Source organism: Pan paniscus, chromosome 6 (assembly GCF_029289425.2).
Source record: "Pan paniscus chromosome 6, NHGRI_mPanPan1-v2.0_pri, whole genome shotgun sequence".
NCBI classification, from domain to species: Eukaryota; Metazoa; Chordata; class Mammalia; order Primates; family Hominidae; genus Pan; species Pan paniscus.
The window spans coordinates 83,475,684-83,496,370 of record NC_073255.2 but is presented as its reverse complement, the minus strand read 5'-3'; the positions used below and the strand labels follow the sequence as shown (position 1 = coordinate 83,496,370).

The following is a 20,687-nucleotide window of genomic DNA, read 5'->3' as shown; positions in this document are numbered from 1 at the left end:
TTCCTTCAAGTATTGTTTTGACTCAGTAACTTTTCATCTTCCTTCATTTCAATGAGATGATGTGATGGGGTGGCTTACATGATATTTAAAGTGACCATTTTTATTATCAAGGCAGACAGCATCTGCACTGACTTTGTACAAAAATGTCACTTTAGGGCTTAAATTACTAATATGTGAAATGGTTATATTACTCTCCCTCCCAAATTAAAGATCACTGGCTATTAATTGTTCTCTATATTCAGAGTGGCTGACAGCTAGAGCAGAAGTCCAAGAGTGAGAAAGAAGCTCATTGTTTGGCTCTATAAATAAATATCTCTTCAATAGGGTATCTTACCATCAGATAAAATAAATGAGTCAGAATTCACACACACACACACACACACACACACACACACTCCAACCACCAGTGATGACAAGTTTAAAATAAATACATCCTTAAATCATGTTTAATGGGATATATTTGTACCTATTCCCTAAGGAAGTAGACTTAGAATGGGGAGATTTGAAGGAGGAGTTAGAGATAAGTAGCATTGAGTGCCCAGAAAGTCATGGTCCCCTTCAGGCTCCTTGAGTACATGTGTGTGCATACATAGGCACACATGGCACACATCATCACACTCACACTGAGAAAATAACAGGATTCATCTCCTTTATTCATAAAATTTGAAAGTTAAAATGTATTTAACAGTTTGATAACTAAAAGATCATAAAAGATCAGCCTCAAAATCACAATGAAATAACTGATTTTTTTTCTGAGATTTGATTGTGTTAAGTGTCTGTGGGTCCCTCAGATTAATCCTTTAAAATGGATACTTTTACCAATTTAATGGATATTGTATGAATTTTGATGCATTTAAGCATATGACATAGAAGTCTGTTTCTGCAGATTAACCTTATAATAGCAATGCTTTTATAGCAGGAAGTGTGAAGGTAGGGAGTCTAGGCCCCTTCTATCTTTTTGCTCCATCATCTTTATAGGAAAGCTTTTATCTTCTTGCTTCTCAAATAGCAGCAAGATGGCTTCTCTTTCATCAGCTGTGCTGTAGGCTGGAGAAAGAGAAAGAGACAAAGGGTTGTCTATATTAGAAAAGCAAAAACATTCTAAGAAACCCCTAATGGGTCCATACCTAGTCTCATTGCCTACACTTACATTACATGGCCATGCCTGGTGCCAGGGAGTCCGAGAAGGTGAATATTTTATCTGGCATAAAATTTGAGCAGCAAGGAGCTCTGTCACTAAGGAGGAAGTAGAGAATAGCTTTAGAGTAGGAAATTATTACTGTCTAAAGATTCATTGGTCTCAGGATGCTGTGTAATCACAACCAGTATTTCTAGGCAATTTTCAGGATAAAGTTGACTGTGGATACCTATTCAATTTTGCTGTTTTGGAGGGTTTTCTTTTTTTATGGATAGCCATTGTAACAAACATTTTTATATACTTTATTCTTTGCATCATATGAGTGAGAAGGAGGTCATTCTAGGCCATTAATAACTTTTGTGTACTAGAATATTCTTTTTTACATGCTTCATTTAAATGGTGTCTTTAGAGTCCATGTTATGACCAATACTAATCTCTTTTGGACGACACTTAAATTCTAAGTTGCAGCACCTATACCCAAAATCTAAGAATTTCTTAATTATCTCTTATTATCTCTTATGAATTTCTTAATTATCAGTTTCAAATGACTTGTTTTTTTAATGCCCACATACTGATAATAGAACACTAAATCTTTAAACTAACTGAGGAACATTCATACAAGAAGCTGTTGTTTTTTGTATAGCTCTACTAGCCTTAACATCTAAAATTCAGTATTTGATAGAAGACTTTTAAGATCTTAAAATTGTTACCTCTTAAATATTTTACATACTTATAAAAATATTTATTAATTATATTCTATATTCCACTAAAATGCAAATCTTAGGTTCTCTACATTTCTCAGAATCAGTCTTTCATATTGATAATTAAGATGGAGAGATTTTTCAATGACAGGTTATTGAAAAGAGGAAGAAAAGGAGCAGGAAAAGAGAAGAGAAAGTGAAAATAGGGTATCTGTTCTGATGTTCTTTCTAAGTGATACTCAGAAGTGAACACAGTACAATTTCCTGAATGCAAATATAATAATAATTCATATGTAATGTAATTTGATATTACAGATTTACATCCAATTTCAAACGCTGTGTGAATTCAATTAGAATTAATTTTATCTCGTCTTACACATATTATTGAATACATTTTTCAAATATAATTTTGATCCTGTTGATTTGAGATGATTTGTGTTTCATAAACATTTGCATGCAAGTATGATATATGACAGGGTGTCAAATATATCACGTGATACACGAGGTTTAGATAAAATAAGATATTCTCTAATTATAAAACAAAACATGTAGAATATTGCATACAAAGTCCTTACCTTATTCGCTTACAGCTAAAGCATTGAGGAAAAAAGCATACACAGAAATTCAATCAAGAAAATAACCAAATAGACATTTAAAACAAAGAAACCCTGCAAAAGAAAATGTGCTCCATATGATACACACGCGTACAGATAAATGTATATTTTAGTTATGTGATATATAGGGATATAAATACATGATGGTATTCTAAAGAACAGAATTGGCAACATTAAATCACTAAGTAACTGTTTTCTCTCATAATGTCCCTTAAAGTCTGCTCTGTAGGGTGATACTCCTCCCCCTAGATAAAATCTTGGTCAGTTCTCCATAGTTATATTAAGTAATAAAATCTTCCTAGTACTTTAGTCATTTAAACTATTCCAGTTTTGAAACTGATAGGTACAGCCAGAGCAGAACAAAAACTCCAACTTTCACTCAAAATTAAGGCTTCTGCACTTGCCTAATCTGCCATGCTACAGAAGGCTGGCCTACCGTATGAAAGTAGGGCCCAGACAGATACTTTTCTATTTTCCCAATTTATCATTCTTCCCCTCCTCAGTTGTTAACTTACACAGTTTATGATGACACCAGGGTTCAAGACGGTGAAGGGAAGACATGTAGGGGCACAAGAAAGCGCGTTTGTTCTGGTGCTTTGTGAGCTGCCGTTGTTGCTGCCTAGGTCTGGCAGGGGTCAAAGCTGATACTTGATCTTCTTTCCTTTGCAGAGTGTTTCAGTTCCTTCAGGGTTTTTCAGACCATCCATTCCTCTCCCCATTTTGCTAAGGATCCCTTCCTTGCCTGCACTTCACTGACCATAATATGGGTCTCAGCAGTCTATCTCTCCATAGACTCTATCTGTTGGGATTCTACCCTCTTTTAGAGGCCCTTTGGGAAAAAGTCAGTTTAAGATGACTCCACGCCAGCTTTCAATCACATTTGTGTGGTCCACGCCTTCTCTATGTATCTTTGGTCATGTTCAATTGTAATTTACTCCTCAAAATGAAGCCGTCTATGCTGTTGTCACAAGTGCTATTCTTCAGATGTAGACAGATGTGTTTTAATTAATAAAATCAAAATTAAAAGTATCACTAATTAGTAGTTTTTTAATCCTGTAATCACGGAAACAAAACATTAAAAACCATCATGTGTGGTGGACACATTGATTGATGTTAAAAACATTGGGGATCATCAAAATAGGTGAATAACTTCCTTTTACAGATAAAAAGCAAAGAATCAATTTAGTAAAAGTTGTTACTGGCCACGGGCAGACCAAAGCCTTTTATGATGCACTCTAAAGAGGGTGGGATCTGGAGTCAAACCTAACGAGGTTTCAACCTTCTCTCTGCTACGTATTCGTTGTAAGAGGTTGGTTAACGAGGTTTCCACCCTATCTCTGCTACGTATTCGTTGTAAGAGGTTGGTTAACGAGGTTTCCACCCTCTCTCTGCTACGTATTCGTTGTAAGAGGTTGGTTAACGAGGTTTCCACCCTCTCTCTGCTACGTATTCGTTGTAAGAGGTTGGTTAACGAGGTTTCCACCCTCTCTCTGCTACGTATTCGTTGTAAGAGGTTGGTTAACGAGGTTTCCACCCTCTCTCTGCTAGGTATTCGTTGTAAGAGGTTGGTTAACGAGGTTTCCACCCTCTCTCTGCTACGTATTCGTTGTAAGAGGTTGGTTAACGAGCTTTCCACCCTATCTCTGCTACGTATTAGTTATAAGAAGTTGGTTAACGAGCTTTCAACCTTATCTCTGCTACGTATTAGTTATAAGAAGTTGGTCAAGTTGAACAAATTATATAATCTCAGTTTCTTCTATGAAATGGGGATAATAATATCTATGACAATTTTGATGATCAAATAAAATGTAACACATATGGCATCTGTTGTACAGAAACTTGTAAATAATTGTTATTTGCATTGTCCAATACTGGTCAAATTATTTTTATAATAACTGTGGCCTCTTCCAATATTTGTTTTACTTCTGAATTAAAAATAACATATATATGAACATATACACATACATGCATAAATATATTTCTCAAGTTATTAAATTATTACTATGCAATAGTTACCAAGTGTATATGTGATGCATTATTAAAATGAGAACCTTTGTTTTGTTATGCTATCAAAAACAGACTTTAAACTATGCCTTGTTTTTTTTAGATAAAGCAAATAAACCAGTAGAAACAGGCTAGTACTTCTATTGAATTTATATATTTGGGGTTAGGAAACTAAGTAGAGAAGCTCTGGCTTTTCATGAAATGGGGCGAGATGGACCATTACAGAAAAGTCTGCCACATCCAAGGTCTTGCTGGGAGAAAACTCTAAGAATTCAGACACATAGTCACAAAGCTTTTTATGTTGCAAATCCTGTTTATTTAAATATTTACAACTCCTCATTATCTTTGAACAAGTTATCCATGCTTGTAGCCAAGCAATAGTTAAGCTATTGCTAAACAGAGTCCCCAGAATTGCATCTGTAGCTACTGTATTCATCCAAAGGGAGGATACTAGTATTGTTCCCACATAGATAGTATCACTATTTCCTTCATTGTTTATAACCCCCATTTTATATATATATTTTATATGCATATACATATGCATTACATATGCATATATATTTTTTATATATGCATTTATTTCAAAATTCTCTCTGTAATGAATGCTTTGATTTTTCCATGTGGGATGAGCTTTTGTCATCTGATTGTTCTACTCCAACACAAATTCAAAACAGCACAGCAAAGATCTATAAAATATCTAGATTACAGCTCTAGATAATCTCTCTAATATCTAGAATTCTAAGATATGTTATCTTTAACTATTAATGGGATCTATTTAAGACTGCTCTTTTCAAGATCAGTATTATTACTATCTATGTCCACTGTATATAGACAATGGATATTTTTCCTTCGAAAACATGAAAAGGGAATTGTGGCTTATTGAAAGTATTAGTATGAACTCATGAATTTAATATGCTTAAATGTACTTAATATATCACATATACATACATTCAAATATTTCCTTTTACATTTCTTAGCTCTGTCTACTGAAAGAGACTAGAAACAATGGCCAATTAATAGCAATATACAAGTCAAATACCCAGATCTTCGTTTCTAAATATAATTTGTCACTAGAAAGAACCAAGGCTCCTTGAAGGAAAGGCAGATTTCAGAGCTGGGGAAGACAAATAACAGAATAATATGGAACATCTTGTACCTTAGAAAACATGGAAGTACTTAAAGAATGAGAGGGACGGCTGGGTGTGGCAGCTCACGCCTGTAATCCCAGCACTTTGGGAGGCCGAGGCGATGGATCATTTGAGGTGAGGAGATCGAGGCCAGCCTGACCAACATGGTGAAACCCTGTCTCTACTAAAAATACAAAAAAATTTAGCCAGGCATGGTTGCACATGCCTGTAGTCCCAGTTGCTCGGGAGGCTGAGGGAGGAGAATTGCTTGAACCTGGGAGATAGAGGTTGCAGTGAGCCAAGATTGTGCCATTGCACTCCAGCCTGGGAGACAGAGCAAGACTCAGTCTCTAAATAAATAAATAAATAAGTAAATAAAAATAAAGAATCAGAGGGACATGTTGAAAGGGCAAGGTACCCAGCTTTAAGGAACCCTGCTGGCCAAATTTTGGAAAATTTGAGCATCAAAATGAAGAATGTTAGCAGTAAAGTCTAACCTATTAAATTAATTAAGAATCCAGGACTCCGTACTGATATAAACTTTAAAAATAAAGAGATAAAGGGACTGATATTAAAGGCTCACATATCATGCCAGGTAATACCAATGACTTGAAGGAAGACCTGCATAGTAGAAGCCTCTCTAAAGAAATTATATAAACCTGAATGACTGGTAAAAGCAAGAAGAAACAGAGTGAAGACTGAAAGACAAAACTCTCTTTAATTCTTTTCTTCTCCTGCTCCCTTGTTTCTCTTGGCTCAATTTACTATGACAGTAACTATGGTATTTCACTTATACAATGTTGTAGAATTAGGAACTGCCAGAAAAAAGGTTTCTAAGGGAACTTCCTGAATGTTTTCACTTTACATGTATTATCGCAGTGGGTTTGTCACTGAAAACAGACCAATGAAGAAATCTCCTTGAAAGCAAATCATTGTTCCTTCTTCCCAACTCTTGCTACATCTCTGACCATTTTTCCTCTCAGTTCCTCATCCAGCTAATCTATTTCTCCCAGGGACTTAAGAATTGGAGAAACTCTCAGGTTCCATGTTAAGAACTCAAGTTCTGGTAAATGTAATGCAATGAATGTCTCAAACATAATTCCACTTCTATAACTTAAAAAGAAATCATGAATTCAGCGAATTAGTAACTGGCTTTCAATGCCAACATATTTAAAAGTAGGCTGAAAATATATCATAAGGTATGCTATATGAAAAGTTGAGTTTAAAATTGTATGTCAAAAATTACTTGATCTTTACACAATATTTCCATGAGTTCGGTTTGCATTAAATATGAATGATCATATTTAATATTTTATTGTTTTACATTAAATAATGGTAATATTCTAATGGCTATTGGATTTTAAATAGAACAAATATATCATGGAAACTTCTGGAAATGAATTCTATCTTGTGTTAAATCATAATAACAAAAAGATATTATAATCACTTATTTAAAAATGATTTGTGAGTAACTCCTACTAATACTACATACTACATAGAAATAGCACTCTGTAGTACTTCTAATATGTTGGAACATATGTGCCCAGAGATGAATTAATAATGTCTCTCTCCTAAAGAACCTCACCAGTGATAAAAGCAGACATGTAAATCAGTAATTGCAAAGAAATGTGTCAACTGCACAAGACAATGGCAGCTTAAAAATTGAACAATTCAATGGTTGGTAGGCAGGAGACAGTGAGAAGCGGCCTCCTAAAGGAGAGGATGCTTGAAGGGGAGTTTCAAAGATGAGTTCGTTATCAGGAAAGAAAGAATGCATGAGAAGAATATTAAACAATGAAAACAGCATACGCAAAGTCACATATGCATGGATTAGCACAATATATGGTGGGAATGGGTTAGGGAAGTTTTAAATTTTAAGTGGGAACCAAATTGTGGAAGCCCTTATGAACTAACCTAAGAAGTAGTATAACTGAAGGCATGAAAGAATCAAAGTGAAAATTACCTACTCTCTGGCAAGCCAACTTCCCACTTCAGGACATAGAGTAGGTAATTTTCACTTTCATTCTTGTATGCATGAAAAGAATTTTCATTTATCCTGGGCCTGAAAAGTCTTTCCTCCAGATTTTTGTACAACTAGATACTGTTCATTATTCAAGTCCTGGCCTAAAACACTTCCTAAGAGAAGCTCTCCCTTACCATCCAGCTAAAGTAGTGCCACACTATCATATCCACCTGTTAACTTTCCATTTCCTTTGTTTGTAAAGCTTTCAATATAGAAACATACAATAAATACCAATTTTACAACTTCATGTAGCATACACAAACATCTCCTTGATTCTTGCAAATTAGACTGAGAAAATCGTGGAAATTGCTAAGCAACGTTTGGTGGAGTGCAGACTCTAGGGATTTGCTGGCTGGCAACATTCCCTTCATCCTGTAATGAACATATTTTGTTCAGTAGTAGCCATATGAGTATGACTAAAGCAAAGAGACCCATTCAGAGATATTTGCATTTTCTTAACACAGAAAGAAAACTTTAGTGCAAAATTATCAGATAGTATGATAAAACATAGTGAAACATTTTGGGGAGGGTGGAAAAGATGTTTCTAGCCCACTAAATCATACCTCATATGCAAATCTTTCTGCTTTTCAAGAGAGACCTACATTTGTCTCCAGAGAAGAGGACTGGGAAATAAATCTCCATTAGTCCTAGGAAATGTAAACTTCTTTTATTTAGCTTTTCCTGATGAAGTGTAGGTTCAGGGAATTTTCATATATAAACCATTATCCTTTAAAATATGTGGGGGCTTATAAACATAATATATCTGTTGTTCTTTGGTCTGTAAAATATTTCAATAAATTATTGAGCTCTTGAAGCCACGAAATCAAACAAACTAAATATATGGTGTCTTTTACTTCTTCAATTTTCATTTTAAAATCCCCAAACACCTATTGTTAACAAATGAAGGAAACATTTCCTTATTTCCTGATCATCCCTACCAAAATATTGTTGACAATAGAAAAAAATTAATTATGGCCTATAGTAGGAAGCATAGTCATTAACAGTATGTCCTGGAAATTTTAAAATTTTATTAAAATGCCTAATCTCTACACTATAAAATATATGCAAACAATAAACTAGATTAGCATATGCAAACAATTTAAGATTGAAACTAGATAGGATTAATTTATAGAACATATATAGCTATTAATTGATCAATATCTTAATGAAAATTAACAGTGCATAAAAATATTCATAATTGTCCTCAAAGAACATGAACTAGGCCGGGCACCGTGGTTCACGTCTGTAATCCCAGAACTTTGGGAGGCCGAGGCAGGTGGATTATCTGAGGTCAGGAGTTCAAGACCAGCCTGACCAACATGGTGAAACCCCGTCTCTACTAAAAACAACAACAACAAAAATAGAAAAAAATTAGCTGGGCATGGTGGTGGGCACCTGTAATCCCAGCTACTCAGGAGGCTGAGGCAGGAGAATCGTTTGAACCCAGGAGGTAGAGGTTGCAGTGAGCTGAGATCATGCTGCTGCACTCCAGCCTGGGTGCGACAGAGTGAGACTCCGTCTCAAAGAAAAAAAAGAAAAGAATATGAGCTAAATTTTATCACATATTTATGTAAAATTTTGAATTGTATCATACGTATTTATTCACAGCATACTTTTATTTACCAAAGTACATCGTACATTATACAAATCTTAATTACATTTACATTATACATTTATAATATTAAAATTGTGCGAGTAGTCTTCAAATATCTGACAACTTTGGGGTCAGTGAATTATTTAAGAAAAAACTCAGAAGAGTTTTGAAAAAGGAGCAGGTGTGATTCTACAAATTCAATATGAGGCACCAGTGGGAGAAGTCAATTGGATGAGCACATGAAATATTAGGAGTGCTCGTGAGGGGGAAGTAACAGGTCTGTTGTGTGCAGTGCTGGGCAGGCTGCATATGGAGAATGTGTTAAAAGAGCATTTGCAAACTTAAGCATTACTTGAAGATATTAAACAGAATGATGGAAGCCTGGTCTTTGATTATTTATTGCTGACATATGCATTGCAGTGATGGCATTAATGCCTAATGATTAAGCTAACATGAATTGACAATGAACAAGTCATACTTTATAAATAAAAAATGCATGTTGTTTGATTTGACTCATTCTTTGTGAACCTATGCTAGCTTCATATTCTTTCTCTCGATGTCCTATTTTTTTGGTCTATAGTTTGTGAGGTTCACCTTTTTCCTCTTTAGAAAATGGTGATAGCTTTGCTTTTCAACTGACTCCCCTAATGTCCACTTTTCTTCAGAGATTACAGACAATGGTTTTCCAAATCTCCTTATTCTTTTATTGCCTTAGGATCTAATTGCAAGCAGTTGAAAGATTAAAATCCTCTAAAGAAATTAAATTATTTCTAATTATCCCATGACCTGTTTTAAACTACAATTTTCTCTTAAAGAAACTTACCCTCCATTTTTCTTTTAAAATTACTCCCTGTGATAGAGAAAGTAGGAGACAACTGTCTCAAAAATCTGCTTGTTCCTTTTGATCTATTAAAATACCATTAAAAATTTTGGGTTTACTTTGCTGGTGTCAGTTGATTTTGTGCTTACTATAATAGATCCATTTGACCCTTTCATATTCATTGATATCTACATGTACTATTTTTTCCTACTACTGTAGTTTCTCTTATTCATTCAACCTCAGTGAGGAATACAAACAAGAGTCATGCTCTCAAAGAAGCCTAGAAGTAAGGCTGAGATATGTCAACAGTGTTGTAATGCAAGCCAGGAAGAAACGTGATAAAAGGTTCCGGTAGCATGTACTAAGAGTTCAGTAGATAAGGTTACCTTAGGTGATTATGTATAAATTTTAAAAAAACTTTCTATAAGGGCTTTATTTAAGCTGGACTTCTAAAGAATCCCCTATCCAAGAAAATGGTTGGGCCTTAATAGGTCTATAAATTACATGAAATTATATGTAATATTTGGAAAATATGTGTATGCAATATACAATGTATACATTGTGATAGAGAGAAAAGGGCAGAATAAGACTACTAGTATTCATCATATTCTGAAAGACATCCACACAGAGTAGTGTTTGGAGAGTTTTGCAACATTATTAAAATAGTATGATTAGAATTACATTCTCATTGCTTCCAAATGTTCATCAGCATTTTTGCTTCTCAACAATCTAAGCAAGCATGACGAACTTTTCATTGAATTTCTTGAAACATGCTTTTCCAGAGACTAGAAAACACATCTGATTGTTCCTTACTATTTTGCAATATAATATGTTCATTTCCTTCCCCAAATCTTTTCTTCACCTACAAGTTCACTGATAAAAATTAAGCCCATAATATTCTTCCTTTGTTTCCTTTCACTTTCTGGGAATTGAAACTGTTGTCATTTTAAATCAACAATAAAATTATTTTAAAAATAAGAGGCAGAATTAGAATATGGGCACTAGATATCATATTAAAATAACAGAATACTCAACTTTTTAAAAATTGTATGGAGACTGATGGGAAACTGAATTCATATACTGAGAAGAGCTACAGAGAATAAAAAGAACAAATTAATATGTGCATTTAGAAAGCAGAGGGAATAGTAATATAAAAAAGGAGTTAAAAACATAAAAGTAGAGATAAGTAGTGTTTCACAGAGTTTTCTGTAAGGGTAAGTGCACGAAAAATGGCAAGATGGTTTTAAAAGATTTAGAATTCACAAAGTAGAAAGTGACAGAAATTGAACTACTCACTTAAATTTAAAAAGAGAGGGGGGGATAGATTCAGCTACTTGATGGCATGAAATCAAAGTACTTGAATTTTTGAAATGTATTTAAAAATCTAGTAAAGAATGCCTACAATTACAAAAGGTATGAGATTGTCTTTTTGAGTTTAGTAGAATATAAACTGATGACAAAAGACTGACAGGCACCAAATAAGTAGAGTGTAAAACAACAACAAAAAAAAGAAAGATAAATTCAGGTAATGATATTCAAGCAGTATGACTGCATAAGATTGCATAAGAAAGAATACATTTCCAAATCCAAAACAATATCATCCTATTGTATTATATGCATATATTGAATACAATAACAAAAGTATCAAGGGTTCTTATTAAAGCACCCATTATCATTTATGTAAAATATTGCAAGACTTTAAAGTCACAGAACAAAACATATTTTTCCCCATTATCTTTTTTGAGATGATCAAATTTCTTCACACTTTGTGAACTGCATAGTTAAGATGGAGCAATGATTTGAACTATTTGCAAATGCAGTTCCTTCCCCACTCTTTATATACTGTTTGGGCCATGAATCTATGGAAAGAGGTGTTTTACAAGAACGAAAGTCACATCATTCAGGACTTTCTAGCATAAAATGATCTAATATGCTTAGATTTAAGTGGTCAGATTTTGCCCCTTCCTCCCTTTCCTCTCCATGTTCCCAGATCATTTCCAGAGAGATAAGTAACTAATTGACAGTGTTGTTTGAGAGTAAATTCCTGAGTTATATAGAAGTTGGACCAATTATTCCCTCATAAAACTAAAACAAATTCTACAATAGTTACATGAAATGCAGAAGCACAATCAATGAACATTAATTCTTGACTGAAATGAAACAGCCCTGGTGTTTTCATGCAAACTTAGCTGCTATAAACCTAAAAGATACAATCACCAAAAGATGTGAAGTCTTGAGGTAAAGATTAGCACTATAAATGTCATTTGATATCAGATGAAATATGCATTTCTGTACATGTGTTTTGAAGAATCTAAGCCCCTAAAACTTCTCCTCACTAACCCCAAGATGCCTGAATTTCTCAACATTAAGTTTTCACATCGTAATACAGTTTTCTTTCCTGGTGTTTCCTCTTCTCTCTGCCTAGTAAAGGATGTTATAAAATCGCAGTTCAATGTTTTTTTCTCTTCTTGTATTTTCCACTCTGCTGGTTATGGCCAATGAGTCAAGGTTCAAAGTGTTCCCATATATATCTCTGCAGCTCAAACTCTCCAGAACTTGGGCTTGTATTTCCAGTTACTGGACTGGACTTAAGCTGGGCACACCCACAGTGTCCCTGGACTGGGCGAGGAATGCTGGAAACCACTGCATAAACATGAAAAATCATTCCGTAATTTAGGCAAAGTTTGGAGAGAGAGTCACATTTTATAATAGTACAAATACGAACCTACAAAAGAGTAGAATCCCAGACTGGGCCAAGAACGCTGGAAACCACTGGATAAACATGAAAAATCATTCCATAATTTAGGCAAAGTTTGGAGAGAGAGTCACATTTTATAATAGTACAAATACGAACCTACAAAAGAGTAGAATCTAAAATCCACATGAATCTTTAGACGAAAACTAGAGACGAAATAAAGTTGCTCTTGGTGGGGTTAGGTGAGTATGTCATTGTTAGAGACAGTGATAGAGAAGTCTAAGAAACTCCGTACTGTGCTAAATAAATCCACCTTTTAAGTGTGGATTCCTATGTTTGTGGGCTTTTGTTTTTTATTTTACATTCAAGGGGTATAACTGCAGATTGGGTTAACGTTTTTGTGTGAATATTGAAACAGTTGTGAAAGGAAGTTTATTAATAGGAATGACCACAGACAAACTATGAAATAGACTGAATTTGTGTCTCACCATGTCATCACCATCTCTCAACTCTGCACAGACCCAGTGCTGTCCCTGGCTCTTGAAGACACTGGTTTCTTAACCTCAGCTTCATGGATAAGTACATTTTGTCTTTTCTTCATTGATATGTGCTCTCCTGCATTCTGTTATTGTAAGACATTACTGTGAATGTAAAGAGATAATCATTTAATACTATCAGTAAGAATTCATATATATATATATATATATATTTTTTTTTTTTTGAGATGCAGTCTCCCTCTCTCACCAGGCTGGAGTGCAGTGGTGTGATCTCGGCTCACTGCAACCTCTGCCTCCTGGGTTCAAGCGATTCTCCTGCCTTAGCCAAGAATTCATATTAAAGCAGTCGTCATTTAATGAAATTTTGGACACCCTCACTTTAGGCACATCTGCTATCAGGCAAAATTCTACTCAGCTTTTACACTGTGTCAGACAATGTGCCAGACACTAAGAATGCAAATAAAACATAGAACCTGGAAAGTTGTGTTTCTTCAAAGGATACATGCAGACATAAATAAAAGCTGTGTTGGTAACAGAAATAAGAGTCATAAAATGCTTCCAAGAAAGAAAGTGGGCTCAGAGGTATTTCTTTCAGGGTGAGCAGGTGTAGACCAGGCAGGGAAAGAGTTGTATTTCAGGCAAACACAAACCATGAAATGGCCTAGTGAGCGAAGGAAAGTAAGCCGTTCAACTCTGGAAGAAGTAAAGGGTTGAAAGGAGAAGTGAAGACACAGGCCTGACCCTTAGGTAGGACCCCTGGCTCAGCTGTCCCAGTCCCCAGACATGGTGGGAGATTGACTCAAGTCAATGTACCTTACTGCCCTTATCTGAACATCATTACATTTCAATGTTGAAATTCCTGTTTTTAATTATATTCCAAGGGACCTAGAATAGATGACATAAAGGGGCCTCCTTTCAGTTGTGTTAATCTTGGAGAACCCACATTAGCTTTGTTGCCCTGGGTTCCAATCTCAGAAGTACATGGAGAAATATGGCTGAACAGTTAAAAAGGGTGGAAAGGAGGATCCAAGCAAGATAAGGAGTTTGGACTTTGCTGTGTATTTCATGGGCGGCACTGGGGGGTTTTAAACACAGAAAAAAGGAGAGGTTTCAGAAAGGTCTCTCTGGCATCACAATAGAGATTTTTGAGGTAAAAAACAGGGAGAAAGAAAAACAAACACAATAATCGTGGAGTAGTGATATTGACAGACTGAACTAAGAAACAGTGTGGATAAGAAACTTTATGCTCTACAGTACTGTAGTCAGCAGAATAATGGTCCCTCTAAAAAAGGTACCACAACTCTATCTCTTATTAGTAGTGTGATTTGGGGCAATTTAAAAGCCCTGATCCTCAGTTTCCTCATCTGTAAAAGAAAAAAAAAAAGAATAGCAATGTCTTAAGTCAGGATCCCCAGGATCAAACCCTGAGATGAAGATTGTCTGCAAGTGATTTATTACAGAAATGCTACCAGGAAAAACTCATCAGGTACCACAGTAAGCAAGATAGGGAAGAAGGTGGTTTCAGGCAAAATCTTAACATCAATATAATTCTATAGGGGAGCCTCAGGGTGTAAATTACACCTCAGGTTTTCTTGCTACTAGAGGCAAGACGGCTGGTCTTTTATACTCTATAGGAAAGTCCTTGGCAAAGGGTATCCTGGGAAAGAAGTAAACTTGCAGGTGGTTCCGTCTGGCTCTCTATGCCAGTACACAAAGTGAGTCTAGTAGTGTTTGGGCCTTCCTCCAAAGAGAGTCTCGGGGCAGGCTGTGAGAAGCAAAAGAACACAGAAGCTAGAGGAAGGATACTCAGATTCAACCAAAGGGATCCTAGGAGATCTGGGTGGAGACTATGTCTGCCACAAGCATCTATCTCATAGAACTCTTCTAAGAAATGAATGCATTCATATCTTTCTTTCTTTGGCTTTTAGGATTCCTAAACTATTTTTCTTCTGGAACAGCATGCAATATTTAGCATTCTGCTCTACACTCAGAGTGCTCAGTGATGAAATAATTTCTTCTTGACATAGCATCAAATCCAAAAAGGGTAAAGGCAGTGGAGAAATTAAGCGAATATGAGGAATACCATAATAGAAAGAAAAAAAGTCTGATCCCAATTTCTGACTCCAAGGATAGTGCTTTCCTCAGGGTTCCACTTTTATCAGTTAAGATCCAGTCAAAGGGTATTGACTATTAGGACAGGAAAAAATCCCACTAAAGAATACAGTAATAGTGGTTATTGGGAACAGCCACTATCTCTCAGGCTCTAGGAGAGTACCCAAGGAGGGAATAACTGAGTAGAACTTCCCCCTACCCACCCTCCACCCTACTAAGCCTGAAAGTAGGCGCTCATTGGAAATAATATGGCTGTGGTCCACTTAATGATCCAGAAATTTAAGGTGTCACACACTGGGCTGCTGAGGAAACCATCAGCTGTGTTTTCAGTAAAACTTGCTAGGAAGCCATTCCACTGACATGCCAGTGGTACTCCATAGAAAGACACATACTAGGGAACTGGCCAAATTTACTGAAGATTATGTAACATGGCCTTCTTGCACACCACTGGTCAGAAAGTCACTCACTGGCCACCACACCATAGGAGCAAGCAGGAAAGCACTGGAACCAAGAAAAGGAGCCCCTTTCTTTCTGCAGTGTTCCCCTAGCACCTTCTATTGACAAAGCTAAACATTGTGCCAACTGACCATAAAGACGTTTATAAATTTCAGCTCTAATGTCACAATTTAGGGCAAAGAAGGGTAGCTGTGAAGTCGAAGAGCACTAAGTTAACTGGCACTGACCTCAGTGACACTCCTGGGATTTGGGGGATGGGAGGAGCATGCTGTTATGCCCAAATCCTGCTCCATTTGTTTACTTTTTTCCTAATTGTCTCTGAAAGAAAGAGCAGGCCCAATCTTTTGGGACACTATGTAGTGAGAGCTGGTATGACACATGGTAAGTGCACAGAGAGTTCAATTCAGTAACTGAGACAAAGTCTAGAGCCGAACCACTTGGGTCTGAACGTTAGCTTCACCATTAACAAGATTTGTAGCCTTGCAAAAGTTCATCCTTGTATACCTCAGTTTCCTTACCTGTAAAAGGAGATAACAGTACCTATTTTATCAAAATGTCAGGAGAAATGAAGTATGATGTGTAAAGCCTATAGAACAACATCTTGCATGTAGTTAGAACCTAATAAATATTAGTATATTCCATGAATGGTAGCTTGTCATTTGGTTTTACAATATGTATATATTCGGTTCTCATGATGAGTTTCCATTTAGAACTATGCCTCATAATGCTAACACTCAACTTCTCTGGGTGAGATTAGGCTTTGCTATCAAGTCTTGCCTACTCCTGGGCATTGCCTGCAGCTCTGGCTTCAGATCCTGGCACTGCCCCTGGCTCACTGAATAAGCTTCAACTAGTGCAGCCAACTTACGGAGGATCTGTTTTCTCAAGTGAAAAAAACACACAAGGTTAAACAAATCATCTTTCTTTAAGATCTCTTCCAGTTCTGACTACATTTGATCCCCCTCATCCCCAAGTAGTAAGTTATACCTAAGAGGGAAAGAGGAGGGAATTATCATTTCGAACTCCTACTCACCTGTGCCAGGAGAGCACTGCTGTGACTGATTTCCCTGATTTCATCCTCACCACAGTCCTAACAGATTAGTATTGTTAAAGTCCATTTAACAACTAAGAAAGCTGAGACTCAGGAAGGTCAAGCAGTTTACTCAAGATCATATTCTCAGTAAGCCGCAGAGTCTGGATTGAAACCTGGTCTTTCTGTTTGGGTCGACTCAACATTTTTAACCGTATTGTTTGCCTCCTACATCACCTTCATCTCAGACATTAAGAATCCTACCTATTCAATGCTTTTCATCCTCTGCTTTAAAGAGATAAGTGGGTGTACAACTTTTTTTTTTTGTCTGAAACATATCATCTAAAAGTTAAGCAAATGAAATTCATTTACCAGTTACAGGAATCTTTTTCTTAAATCACTGTTAATGTCTCACAGGAAATTAGCTCTTCAGTGGAAATCAGCAGCCTCCCTGCATCCTTTTGCCCCTGTCCTCCCCTCTCTTGGATGCAAACCTGGCGAAAAGAAGGGAACACTGCTTGGGGTCAGTGAGCTGAGTTCCAGCTCCGAATGTACCATTTTCACCCTCGGGAGTCTTCTCCCCTTTCTCTGTGAGCAAAGGAGTGTTGGGCCAGACCGTCTTAAGGATTCTTCCCCAGGTACAAGCCGGACTCCGGCGGCTTTCCTGGGCAAGGGAGTGTCTCCGCCTTGTCTCTGCCGCAGGTCCCTGGTTAAATTGTCAATTTCTCTGCGGAGGCTGCTCACTGCATCCGCTCCCTCCACCCCTAGCCCTGTAGACCCCTTCTCTTTCCCCTACTTGGGAAAAGTGAAGCCCCTTATCCTTGGATAGCCTCTCACCAGACAACCGTATCCCTCCGCTAAATTCCCCTACTGGCGGGACGCGCGGGCGGGGGCCTGCCCCGGGGAACGCGAGGCTGCTTCCCTTCTGCGCAATCAGGGTATACGCAGCCTCCAGTTCTCTAACTTTCTCCTTCTCTAAGAGGGAATTTCGAGAACTTTGAGACAAATAAGTGACTGTATAGATGAAGACACGAAACCTCTCTACACAGTGAACTCCCCCACGCTACAAGGCTCCCAGGGCTCCCAGGCCTTCTCCCGCAATGTCCCGCCGGGTCCCCCGCCCCAACTCCTTTTCGCGGCAGGATCCCGCGCCAGGACGCTCGCAGAGCCCGAGATGTGGCACCAGGCGCGCCACAAGTCCAGGTCCCGCTATTTCTGCTCCATCGGAGCCCAGGTCGGAGGGAGTCAGCGCGTCCTCCTCGCACAGCAGCCTGGCGCGCGGCTCGGTCGCACAGAGGCTGAAGAAAGGTCCGCACTGGGCTCGAGGCCCTTCCTGCCGGCCTCCCCACGCCGGGCCTCGGCTCCCCTCCTTCCCGGCTCCCGCCTCCTCCCGTAGGCTGCCAGGCGGACCCAGTCTGCCTCTCTCTCTGCCTTCACTACCCGGTCAAGCTGCGGAGGGAGGGAGGGAGGCAGCGGCGAAGCCCTCCGTGGCTCCCCACCCGGCGCGCGCGCCCCTCCTCCCCTGCCTCCTCCCCTCTGCCAGTACAGTACAACTAGTACACACACACACGCACGCACACGCACCCTGCCACTGCAGCTGCCATGGATATCAGCTAACAACACACACCCAGGCGCGCGCGCGCGCGTTCCCACTCGCACCACGCAGGAGTGGCCCCCGGCATCCCTACTCTCCTTCCCCACCCCCACCACACCCGCTCACCAGCTCGGCTACTGCTCGCTCCGGCTGCCGCCGCCGCCGCCGCCGCCGCCGCCGCCGCCACCACTTCCTCTGCTTCCTCTGCTTCCTCCGCTTCCTCTGCTGCGGGGCCACAGCCTTGAGTGTCATTCAAGGGACAGCACAACCTCATCCAAGCTCTCCTACCTCTGCCCAGCCGTCCCTCTCATCCTCCCCCTTCCTCGTCCACACTCCATCCAAAGAAGAGGGAAAGCACCGAATAGAGGGGGGCGAAGGCAAAGTCTGCTGTTCTTCCCCCTGGGCCCCCTTGCTCCTCCATCCTCATTCTCTCACCACCAGCCCCCCTAACCCCAAGGAGCCCAGGAACTGAGGCGACTCGCCCCACTGCCATGTCCAAAAGCTTGAAAAAGAAAAGCCACCGGACTAGCAAAGTCCATGAGAGTGTCATTGGCAGGAACCCGGAGGGCCAGCTGGGCTTTGAACTGAAGGGGGGCGCCGAGAATGGACAGTTCCCCTACCTGGGGGAGGTGAAGCCCGGCAAGGTGGCCTATGAGAGCGGCAGCAAGTTGGTGTCGGAGGAGCTGCTGCTGGAGGTGAACGAGACCCCCGTGGCGGGGCTCACCATCAGGGACGTGCTGGCCGTGATCAAACACTGCAAGGACCCCCTCCGGCTCAAGTGTGTCAAGCAAGGTGAGCGCAGCGGCTTGCTCAGTGTTTTACCGGGCGGTGGGACCGCTCGGGGCGCAGGGCAATGAAAGGGTGGGCGCGCATGTTGAAGGGGGTGTGTTGCGCGATGATGGGGTGGGGGCCAGAGGGCACCCGCAGTGCAAGTGAGTTTCGCCGGGGATTCGACTTGGGGGCTAAAGGGAGGGGAGGGGCAGGTTGTGGTGTGGCGTGCAACTTTGTTTGCTCAGTTAGACCCTCCCCTTTGGAAGGTGCTCGGCCTGGTCTGACCTCCTCAGAGCTGCTGGGGCAAATTGAATGTGCGTCAGTGGTATCACCCGAAGCGGATGAAGAGGTTTTGGGGAAGGGAGGAAGGGAGAAAAGAAAGAAAGAATGGGAGGAAGGGAGGGAAAGAAGGAAGGAGCAACTTTAGGGTGCAGCGGCATCACCAGCGGGTCTGGGAAGAGAAGGTGGTGGGGTGAGCGGAGAACTGCGTCCAGCGTTTCTGGGGCTGGGCTGGGGGCGCCTGGGTCCCCAGCTGTCCCTTAGGGATCCGTGAGCCACCGCTGGCGAAGAAAAGAAGGGACAAATTGCTTTGGGCGCTTTGACGGGTCTTCTGTAACTTTTCCCCTTCTTCACTCCGTGTCCCCCTCCCCCGCCCACGGTCGTGTCATGTGGGCATCGCGCGTCACGTGCGTACTGACTAACCCCTGCGCTCACCCCTAGCCAGCCTGGGGGAGGAGGCTCCGGAAGAAGGCGCGGTGCTAGGAGCGCAGTCTAGTGCTGGGCGGGGGTCGGAGGAGATGAATGGTTGTCGGCATGGACTTTACTCAGGGGTTGCCCTCATTGAGTGGAAGTCCTCTGTGGTTGAGCTCTCCTCTGGCTCCGATTTGGGGGGCGTGTTTTGGGGGAGGAGCTGGATGAAACCCTGGCCGGTTCCAGCCCAGGCTCCCTCAGCTCCAACCTGACTTAAATGAACCTCAATTGGAGGCTGTGATGTGGATTTGGGGAGATTGGAATCATCCAGAACTCCCTGTCTTTGCTCGAAAGAAAATTATGGTGCAGAAGGAGAGAAGAGTGAGATAAAAGTTTGAATAGAGGACAACTTTAAGTAGAATAAAGTAGTAGCTTTTTTCTTTTCTGTTTTCTTTTTTAGCTCACTGCACAATTCGTGTGCGGTATGTATGGATATTTGCGTCACAGGCATATTAGCATAAGGGTTTGTTGTTGTCGTCGATGTACACTGTCCTGACTCAAAGGTGGAATTGAGCATGTCATTACCTGCATTTTGCCACTTAATCATGATCAACTACTAAGAAATGCTCTTACGGAGATGTACCGCACTGTTAAATTATTCTCTAAAAAACTTGTTTTAAAATAAACAAGATAAAAAGAAGTACTGGGCAAGGTTTCTTAAATGTAAATTGCCATACAAGAAAATGTTTTCCTTGGGTATTCTTGAGTATTAAGAGGTAATAAATTGAGATAGGTTATTATAAGTCAACATAGCTCCATAC

The 20,687-nt window shown here is 39.6% G+C and overlaps 1 protein-coding gene and 2 long non-coding RNA genes across 4 annotated transcripts in view; 1 reads left to right on the top strand and 2 right to left on the bottom strand.

Annotated features, from left to right (window-relative positions):
- Positions 1-632: 632 nt before the first annotated feature.
- Positions 633-19,120, bottom strand: LOC134730685 (uncharacterized). Its single transcript, XR_010112605.1, has 3 exons — positions 19,026-19,120; positions 1,151-1,236; positions 633-1,047 (listed from the first exon to the last, which is right to left on the bottom strand). It is a non-coding gene; the product is annotated as an uncharacterized LOC134730685 (long non-coding RNA).
- On the bottom strand, positions 4,751-18,347 carry LOC117981026 (uncharacterized). Of its 2 annotated transcripts, XR_008625976.2 has the most exons (4): positions 17,649-18,257; positions 17,184-17,305; positions 13,205-13,357; positions 4,751-12,664 (listed from the first exon to the last, which is right to left on the bottom strand). It is a non-coding gene; the product is annotated as an uncharacterized LOC117981026 (long non-coding RNA). The 2 variants fall into 2 exon arrangements; XR_008625975.2 differs by having other exon boundaries at positions 17,184-18,347.
- LOC117977910 (huntingtin-interacting protein 1-like) overlaps positions 19,058-20,687 on the top strand; it is a 135,927-nt gene continuing 134,297 nt past the window's right edge. The window contains exon 1 of the mRNA XM_055115058.2: positions 19,058-19,197. The gene's annotated coding sequence lies outside the window, so the exon portion shown is untranslated. The remainder of the gene's footprint in view (positions 19,198-20,687) is intronic.